Below are 10,808 nucleotides of genomic sequence, written 5' to 3'. Positions count from 1 at the left end.
TAGAAGAGGAGACGCACCTTTTAACACACCTGTTACAGAAGGTTCAGCACCTGTCAATTTTGCATCTGTTAAACATGAGATTTTGAGTCAGTGGGTTTTCTTCTTTTGTTCATTTCGATGTCCATCTTTATGACTAACATTTACACGTCTTTGAATAATACACACACAGTTCCTGATAAAATGCCACAAGGGTGCTACACCCTGCTAATTAAGAAGTGAATTATTAATGCAGTGTATAAGGCAGAGTGGCGCTTCCTTTGTTGTGTAAACTGACAATTAATAATGGGCACTACATCATCCCTGACATTCTGTCTCCAGCCAAGAACACGTAGATATGGACCTGTGAGGCGTAGGGTAAGATTTTATCCTTCAGGCCTGTGTTCTGGGACGCTAAGCATGACAACTATCAGTAATCCTCTTTTACCTCATGCAACAGCTCCAGACTTCAGAGATATTACTGTGTTTGAACCATTTAGCTGCTCTGTACACAGTGTAAAAAATTCAGAATGAACAGACCAGTAGAAATCCTCTAAATTACTTGAAATAAACTCTTATTTTACATTGACTTCCATTCAGAGGCCATGTTTGCCTTCCCCTATAAAGTCGCCTTTCCTAAAGGCAACCTGTTTTTTTTATTGGACAACAACATTTTAAATGGGAGTCAATCAGACTCGGTTTCTTACTGTATAAGGAAGAGACAGATAATAATTACAATTTTAATTATTATCATGCAAATGACCAACTAATCATTAGCTATAGATTTATCTAAAGTATTTATAGGAAAAATATTTTATGTCTAAAAAAAATTACTAAAATTGCTGAGAGAGTGAGAGCGAGCGAGAGACTGAGAGACCATAAAAAGCTACAGCCTTTCCAAATTCAATGTATAGAAGGATCTTTCACAGGATATAAAAATATATATACAAATTATATTTAACAAATTTCTTTTTTATTAAAAATAAACAAAAATGTCTTCATCAGCAGGACAGGTTTGCGACGTACATTAAAGTAGAAACAGGGAACTGAAAACGTCAAACGGCTTTTATTTCTTTTAATCAACAAACCAACGTATAAGTCGTGAAATGACATGATTGTGTAAAGCTTTTTTTACTACTAAAGTGCTGAACCTTTTTATGCATTATTTTTATTTTTTAATCACACTTTGTGCAGAAGGTTAATGGAAACATATAAACTTTACCTGTGTTGCTTGTTTTAATATACAGTTAACCTCTAAACCTCTAAAACCTTTAAAAATATTTGTATATATTCAGGTGTACTTGAGTGTGTAATGGTTCTTGATTGATCATACTCTTTTAGGCCAAAACTTTATTCAACGAGGCCATGATATCCATACGAAGCCTGTCAACACAGCAATTCATGTGAGTCATTTTATTTCATGTTAATTCCTTTATACTGAATACATTAAATGTCCTAATCAGTTTCTTTTATACAACAACCTGTACAGAATGTTATTTAATGGCCAAGCCTGTTACTACTCTATTACATTGTATGCTACACAATTCATCAGCTTCTCTCATCCACCATAGCATAACCTCTGACCATATACAGTACTGTGGAAATGTTCTAGACAGCCGTGAAAATTTGAAAGAAAAAGGTCATTATTGGGACAGTAAGTGTTTTTTAAACACTTAATCAGTAAAACACTAATATTAGACATCACTGTGTTCATTAGAACATCTCCAAAGCTCTCCTCATGGAGTCTAATATTATTTATACTATCATCCAACACCTGGTTTGGTAAATCAGTGCTTGATGATGGTAAATCAGGTGAGCTGCTGTTTAAGGAATTGAACAAATCCATGCTCTGGCTCAGGGCATCCAGGAGAAACCTGGAACCAAGCTTTGGTCTTCAGTGTAGCTCAGAAGATCTCAACTACTTTCTTCAAAATGAGCAATTCTTGTTTCTTTTCACTGTATTTATGTTCAGCAGCATCTGTTTTTAATGAGATCTGGAGTTTCTACAGTACAAACCCTTTTTTGCTGAGGTTAATGCTTTTAAATAATGTATATAGGTGCCTGAAACCTCTGCACACTACTATATTTTTGATTGGTGGCCCATTCTCACTACAGCAGCGATATTAGCATGGCACTGCAATATTAGTACGTGTTCTGCTTTAATGGTTTATAAGTGGTTCAATGCTTTGGCCAACCAAAACTGTGCAGTCAACAATGTGGACAGTTGTGTGGTGTGAGACTGAGCAGTGAAGAAGGGCTCTAGGATCACTGACCCAAACTGTGTGCACACTGTAAGGCACAACACCCACTGCTATGCTGTGACCAGTATAGGTACAAGGCAAGCGTACTTAATAAATGGTGATTTGTGTATATATATTACATAATGTGTGTGTGTTTTATGTTGGGCAGGTCTCTGGGGACACTTGCTCAAGGTGTGAGCTGTAAAGTTCTGATGAAGCTGATCCAGAATAATCCATCAATATCATCCATGAGAGACATTCTGAGGGTCCTGCGAAGGCAGCCAGTGTCACTTCACCCATCTCTGGTATACATATTAAACCAAATCACACCAGCAGTCTCTGCTGTCTGCTCAGACACAGACTTTAAAATGTTTATGAATAGAGATGGTAGCAAAGTGGCCAAGGAATGTGGATCTGGTAGCGACAGTGCCAAATCTGTGGTTGCTGTCCTCGCCTTCTAACTTGACCTCCCTACTAGATATGGAAGCAAGCGTGTGTGACTTTGGGTAGCCAGCCAAGACTTTGAGCCAGTGGCATCAACCAGGGTTAAGACATCCTGAGCTTTTCGGCTTTTCAGAAAGAAAGGAAGGAATAAAAAAAATAAATAAATAAATATGTCAAGTCTGTCATTAATTCAATATACTTGTGCATTATTATACATAAACATAATATGCATTTGCTGTTTTTAACCAAAGCACTTTCAGAACTTTACCCAGATCAATCAGCCAGGTACTGTTAAATATCTGAAGTTTGCTTCTTTAGTTTAGAATGGGAGATGCTAGGCCAACACAGCTACCAAACACTGGACTTGGACCGTCACAAATCCACTTAAAATGCATCCAGATCTTTAATTGTTTGAGGTTCACAACACAGTAAGACTTACTGTATTCCATAAACACTCCACATATTGCGACCCAGTTTAAAAGTGGAATAGTCCTACAAAGCAGAACGTTGTGCAGATGATAAGCCGATAACCCCCCCCCCCCTCCTTTTGTTTTTTGCCTAGAAAAAGTGTGTGTGTGAAGAACTGTACAAGTTTGCCTTCTTCTCCGACCTACTTGAGGACATGGATGCTCAGATTGCTCTCTCAATCCCGTAAGTCTTTTATCTTATCCTTTATTCCAGTATGTTTAAATTAATATCCGTTTATTTTAATTAAGGATCAGATGAGATGCTCTTCTGCGATGCTCATTGTGTGTGCATGTGCAAACTATCACTGCATTGTAGGATGAGCACTATAAAAAAGTTCTCTGTGGACATGATGGACACCCTGAGGAACATGGTCGTGCAGGATCCACAGCAATTTCTGCTCATGCCCAGCACCAAGCAGGCCATCCTTGTGGACAAGATAGTTCAGCGGCTGGTCAGTCCACTTTATCATCAACATACACTTGATAACCAGTTCAGTTCTGCTGTGGAATGCCCCACAATCCTCATTTTGCTGCCTTACGCTAGCCTTTTTTCCACTGCAGTGCAATGGTTACTAGGCCCGCACTGTACCATACCAAACAGTTTCATTAGTCTTGCACTACAACTACCAGGCTAATGTGCCTAGCTAACTTACTGAAGCCTTAATTCATCTGCTAGCATTGTGTAATCTGCATGCATAAACCTCACTGCCCCCTACAGTTGTGTAGTGTAATTCACTTCTACAGCACTGCTGCAAATCCAAATCACGCTTTGAGCTCCCCCTATTTGTACACATGCATTTGTTGACAAGCTGAGACATAAAATCTGGTTACCTGAAGTGAAATAAATATGTGGACTAAGACATTAGAGTAATAGTACAGGATTTTACACTAATGACTCTGGTTATGCAGTGTTACGCAGTTCTCACAAGAGGCATCTCGCAGCTCCACCAAAGTTGCATAGTGCAGTTGCAGTGTTTCAAGCCTAGAATGGCAATAATAGAGACCCCATTCTCCCTATGACAGTCTATAGAGCATCAGCACAATTGGAGCATCAACATTGATATATAAAGTTACATTAATCAATAGAAAGAGTGGAAAATAAATGTTCATATTCATGTTATCATATTTGTGCATTTTAGACATGCAGCTCAGTGTTGCATGAAACAATATTGGAAATATGGTAATACTATTTGAGGCTGCTTACATAAGGACTTTACAACATATGCACAAGCATTGAATAATTTATTAATAAAGCAATACTTTGATCAGCTTACATCACTGATTACGGGATGACCAGAGTTTTATGAAGTGAATAACTTCGTATTTACATAATTTGAAGTGATGGAAATGGATTTAAAAAAAAAAGAAAAAAAAAAAAAAGAAAAGATGGCGTCTTATTTTTCATTGTTCATGGCTGATATTTCCACACAGAAATATTGACAATATGTTCCAGAATTATTATTTTATAACTTTTCATTTTGACATTAACTTTATTCCCATCTAGTGTGTAGTCAGACAATGACCTGTACACTATATGTCCTCACTGTATTATATAGTTGATATCCCACAATGCTGTGTTGTCATTCAGGGTATGCACACTGGCAAGTACACAGAGGACGAGTTTCGTTCTCTGGGCATTATGGCGACGTTCGTGGTGGACGAAGTATTTTTACAGCTGGACAGGAGCTTCTTTGTAAACAATGTGGAGTTTCTGAGAGGCTTCTGCTATGATAGTAGTAAAAGAGACATTGTGGCCTCAATACTACTGGAATCTAGCATGTTTGGGTAAGGAAATTAGATGCGTCTTTAAGCTGTCTTAAACCTATTGTTATACCAAAAAAATAAATAAAATAAATTTTATATATATATATACAGACACATATCAGAATATTATGACTACCCCATGCTTTGGAATGAATTCTGTGAATTCCAGCACTGTGTACTTCTATAAGTCAAGACTGTAGGCCATCTGTTGCTCTGAACTTTGCCCAGCAAAGCCGTGACACTGCAGTGCTGAGAATAATCCACCTCCCAAATAAGAAAGACCTGTTTGGTGATGGTCCTGTGGGTTCCTGACCATTGAAGAACAGGGTAAAAGGAGGCTAACGTAGCATACAGAGAAACAGATGGGCTACAGCCTGTCATTATATAACTACACAGTGCTTCTATGTGGAGAGTGGAGCTGATACAATCGACCAGGTTCATTCCAAACCAAGTTGGTCATAATATTTTAAATTAGTCTGTATGGACCACACCAGATTTACAAGGCAGACTTTGTTTGGAAGCAACACCGTATTTATCCCGTATCTAAATACGGGATATTTTGTGAAATTTCCACTTACAGTTCCACTGGATCAGGCACAATTGGACAAAAAATTGCGTTGTGAAAAACTTAATTAAATATTTTTATTATAAAGTGAAAATGTGGGTTGTGGCCGACTGCTCCCCACATCACTACAAACGAATGGGATATATATTTTGGAAGGACTTCTTTGGTTTCAGGTTATTGTGAATGAAGTTGGGTAAATGATTGTTGATTGCTTCCAGACTTTTGGGCTGAAGTATATCTGGCAATTCTAGCAGTGTGATGATGTCTCCATGTCTCAGTGTTCTTAGTGCTGTACCAGAGGGTCTATTGATTCTATAAACAATTGCACATCAGCAGCACTTTTATCTTTTAGAAATCTGCATGACCCAGGCTTTTCAAGCGAGCGCACATTGCTCTGTTGTGATTTTTTTTTATTTTTATTTTTTTTTCCTTCTCAAAGCCCAGTCCAAACCTGGACAGCAGCCACCCTCAATCAAGTGGACAGGTTCCTGTTCTACCTGTCCAAAGAGAACCTCCAACTACTTCCTCCGGTAGGCCAGTATATCTGTTGGACTTGATTCGTGATGCTGTGCTCAAAATGCAGTACTTTTTTTCAGGAATGATTGTTGTATCTCTCATTTTGCTCAAACAGCTAATGAGACTAGCTGGAACTGTACCGTATGGCATTGAACATTCAGGTGTGGGTTAGTTTAAGGGTCTGCGTTCTACAAATTGGCTGTAGGAAAAATTCATTGCAACTACAAATGCACTGTGCAAATCAATCTCTAACCACCATGGCTGTGGCCGCAATGGCTCCCTATAGACCTTTTGTACAGTCGCTTCAGTACAGGCAACAGGAGGGCAGTAACATGTCTGAAAGTTCCTCCAACATGGATGAAAGACTAGGCCGATGCACATCATGTGAAAGCATTTGTGCGAGCCTGCTGTTGACCGCTGAATTGAGCTCAGTGGTGAACTCAATAAAATTAAATCTGACCGGTTTAATTTTGTAATCATGTAAACATTAGCAACATTAGCGAGTAACATGTCCCACCATTCAGCCCTGCATCTCTGATTCAGTTTAACTCTGGTTGTATTGGTTGCCTCATTAAAAATGATGCATGATGAGCAGAGCTTTTCAGATGGAGCTGGACATATTAAACTGGAGTGTGATAGGTTAAATTATGGGTGTATGTAGGAAAGGGCAGTAGCCTCAGCTATTGTTTACAACATGACCGGAAGCTGTTTAACACTACTATTTATGCTTCTGCATTAATGTTTGTTACATGCTTTAGATAAAATGTATGGAAATTAAGATTTATATCTACAACTGCTAAAAACCTTCAATGTTCACAATTTTCATTAATACTAATACATATATAAAGTTGAACTAAAAAGTTTCTGTATGCTGTCATTTATCATTATTACTGTTAATAATTCATATTATTCTTACTATTATTCTTACTATCAATTTAACAGCCTGTGTGAAATTGACATTTTGTGACATTTTCAAGACCCCATTGCCCCATTTCAAGGTCAAATTCAAATGATATCATATTTCCTTCTCTGAAGCATGTGTTGAGACCTGGGCTGCAACAACTAATTGACATAAGGTCAACCATAATAAAATAATTGTTGGTAATGAATCTTATTATAGATTAGTTGGCTTGATGACATATATATATATATGTGTGTGTGTGTGTATGTATGTATGTATGTGTGTGTGTGTATATATATATATATATATATATATATATATATATATATATATATATATATATATATATATATAATGAAATCACTACAATAGGGACAATTCTAGATCACCAAAAAGGTACTAAACATGAAATCACTTCACTTCAATATCACTTAAAAAGGTATGCTGTGAGATGTGTAAAAGTGCTTGAGTTATGTTTTTAGATTCTAATATTATGAAATTATTTAAATGTTATTTATTATTAAATGTTAAATGACAAAAAAAACAAGAAAAAAATATATAATTTAATTTATGAACCAAGTTGACAGGCCTACAATGTGTCACAATATATGGTTACACCCCTAACTGAAGCAGTTTCCATTTATTCGGTCACTGGTCTCGGGATGAATCGGATATTGGTCATGATTCTTTCAGCGCTCTCCGTCCTGTCCTAATGCAACACGACTCCTCAGGTCAGGAGCAAGAGGAGAAGAAGAAGAAGGAAAAAATACTCCAAACTGTGTCACGCTGACAGTGTTGTAGATTATCCTTTAACATCCGATCTCACACGTCCTGTGTGTGTGTGTGTACGTGTGTGAATGTGTGTATTCACAGGAACTGTTAAATCAGGAGCGCATTGAGCGTCTGTTCATCAGTCAGCGGCAGTGGGAGAGTGGAGCTTTGGGCTCTCTGTGTGTACAGGAACACTCTGCGCTTTTCACCAAGCAGCAGTTCGTGCTCCAGTACTTCTTAGGATTCCTCAGGCCAGGACGCAGTGAGTGCCCTAAATTATTGTATTGCATTCTGCCATTTTTGCTGCCTCTTGAGAAGGAATACAAATGCACTTTATGTCCACATTTTTGTGGACACCCCTTCAAAATGAATGCATTCATTTTATTTCAGTTGCACCCATTGCTGACACAGATGTGCAAATGCACATACACAGCTTTTCTAGTCCCTGTAGAGAAGTATTGCCAATTGAATAGGACTCTCCGTAGGAGATAAACATGAACCTATTGGACCCTTGGTCCACAGCTCAATGCTGAGGGATTCTGTGTTCCCTGGAATGATGGTGAGTTCAGGAGTTGGAATGAGGTGGGATGGCAATTACCTCAACCCAAAACCTGACCCATAATGCTGCCCTAATTCCAACTTTAACCTTAATCTCAACCAAAAACCTAATCCTAACCCTCATCCCGGCCTCTTAATCTCGCCCTAACGTGAGAACACGTTCCAGACTAGTGTCAGCTGCAGGTCTACAACAGCTGGTTGAGGATGTTGAGATGGTCTAGATTAGAAACCTGTTGGATGACCAGTGATTTCTCAGGTGAACATCTACAGGTCTGAACTTGGTCTCTTCAGATGAAATGAAGAACTCAGTACAAGTCTTCAGTAAATGTCTCTTGATACTCTATTGAATGCTCAGGTGCATTGAGAGTCTGATATTTCATCCAAACAGGACGACTTAAAATAAAGTGTCACTAAAGTTCCTTAAGTGCTATTTTCTTTTGGTGTTTCTGAACCAACAGACTTCTAATGCACCAATGCATCTATTTTTATTTTTTACCACAGTCATTATTTTATGAATATAAGATATAATAAGATAGAATACCTCCATTTAATACAGGTACATTGTGTTTCTCTCAGCTGTCAGCCCAATCCCAACCTGTGAGAGCCTGCACCTAACCCAGCCTTCTGCCTGGCCTACAAACAGCCTGACAGACATGTCCTCAACATCGTTCAAGAGATGCCTGGAGCTCATTGGCCAGGATTCTTCCCTCAGCTTCTTCCAGCTTTCACTGCTTCTTCGCAAAACTAAAGAAGTACATGATTATCTGATTACGCGGCCGCTAACATAACCGTTTGCTTAGTTGGTGTTCTAAAGGTTCAAAACGTATCAAAAGAAGTTTATGTGGTCTCTATTGCATATTATCATCACGCAAATACATCGTATCTCCATTTTGGCTGTTTTCACTTTCTGACATAGTTGTCCTGTACATTGTGTAAATGAATTCCCTTGATTTTTCTGGGCTCCGGATGGTCCAGCGGACTAAGGTGTTGTCACCATGATCAGGGAATCGCTGGTTGCTTTGGTGGCAGTTCAGAAAACTGCCATTTTGCAATCAAATTCTGACAGAAGATTCCATAACTTATTAGACTTTTTTTATTTTTTTACATTGACTTCCATTCAAAGTTAAGTTTTTATGTTGTTTATTGTTTTCTCTTGTGAAGTTGACATTTTCGAGATGGTTTCCGTGTGACAATGATATGTATTTTTGCTGTAGCTTTTCTGACTGATACTCTATATTCCTACATAAAGAGGAATCTCTAACCACAGTTGGTCCAAGTTCTGTGTTTCTAGGAAGCTTAGTAAAATCTTGATTTTCTTTTAAGGCCATTTCACACAGTCAGCAATGATTTATATATACAGAGTAGGAATATAGTGCTTTTTAATACATAAACAATAGCTATGTCATGTGAAGATTATAAAATTCTGTTGTGTTGCCTAGTTTGGTTCTCCATTTTATCTCTAATTAGCTCATTTCTGTGACTCTAATGTGAACCTGTAGTTAAGCCACCAGTTTTTTCATGAATGTAATCATCAGATGACACTGAATCTACTGATTGTCTGCCTTAATGCAGGTGTATGGTGTGGTCTCCTCCTTCAATCCGTACGTCACTGCTCAGCTGGGTAATATTGCTACACAGCTTTCGGTGGATGAACTGGCCTTACTCAAACTGTCTGATATTCGCACCATCTCACCACTGGGCGCTGTCAATAGCTGGACCAAAAAGCAGGTAATTAGCAATTATACTTAGGCAAGTGGAGAGATAGCAGATGAATACAGATTATACAGTAGCGGATGACTTCTCAATTATAAGCCGTGTGTGAAATACCTCAGGGGATTCCTATGCTCCTCAAAATGTCAGAGTAACAATTTAGAACTTGTATGTAGTTTTAAACCTTATTCAGATTTCAGTCGGTAATCTGTGGATGTCTGAAAAAATGGTGCACATGTAATCAGTGATAAAATCCTCCAATCCAGAGCATCTGAGCAATTTGAGCATCTGTTTAATGCATTAATAGATAAATGTAAATCCATAAAATGTTTTAAAATGAAGGCTGTTATTCTCAGGGCCCTCCAAAGTATAGATGATGAGACTTTAAGAGGGTCCTATGGGTGTATTCGAGCGTCTTGAACACACCCCCGCCCCTCCCCCCAGCACCCATGTATTTTGCCCCTTGAGGGTAAGTGATGATAAGGTTCTTGGAGCACTCACAGCTATTGTTGTGTTATTATTTGTGTGACAGCTAGGGGTGTTGTTTTCTGCCATGCTGAACTCCACCAAGAAATCCCCCAGCCAACTGGACTCCAGCTCCTTTGTCACCCTGGGACACATCATTTGTGGAATCGATGCTGCCACCATCCGCATTCTCAATCCTGTAGAGTTTAGGTGAGATTGTTTGCTCTTTTGGAGACATACAATACTGACAACAAATACATATAGACTGTTGAAGTGTGTTTTATCAAGCTGGCTAACAATCATTGACAACTACTAGCTATGGGCTTGATGGCCATCAGATTTCTTTTATAATTAACAACTTTTATAATTAGCAACTCCTGTACAGCACTGTGAACAAGAGACTTTCTATGACAGATGCTTTTATGTGTTCT

The 10,808-nt window shown here is 38.3% G+C and overlaps 1 long non-coding RNA gene across 1 annotated transcript; it reads left to right on the top strand.

The window, feature by feature from the left end:
* The first annotated feature begins 7,830 nt into the window (after window positions 1-7,830).
* Window positions 7,831-9,851, top strand: LOC140547788 (uncharacterized). Its single transcript, XR_011978506.1, has 3 exons — window positions 7,831-7,906; window positions 8,779-8,954; window positions 9,775-9,851. It is a non-coding gene; the product is annotated as an uncharacterized lncRNA (long non-coding RNA).
* Window positions 9,852-10,808: the final 957 nt, after the last annotated feature.

Source organism: Salminus brasiliensis, chromosome 25 (assembly GCF_030463535.1).
Source record: "Salminus brasiliensis chromosome 25, fSalBra1.hap2, whole genome shotgun sequence".
Classification (NCBI taxonomy): Eukaryota; Metazoa; Chordata; class Actinopteri; order Characiformes; family Bryconidae; genus Salminus; species Salminus brasiliensis.
The sequence above is the reverse complement of the archived record's forward strand: the minus strand, read 5'-3'. Positions and strand labels throughout refer to the sequence as shown.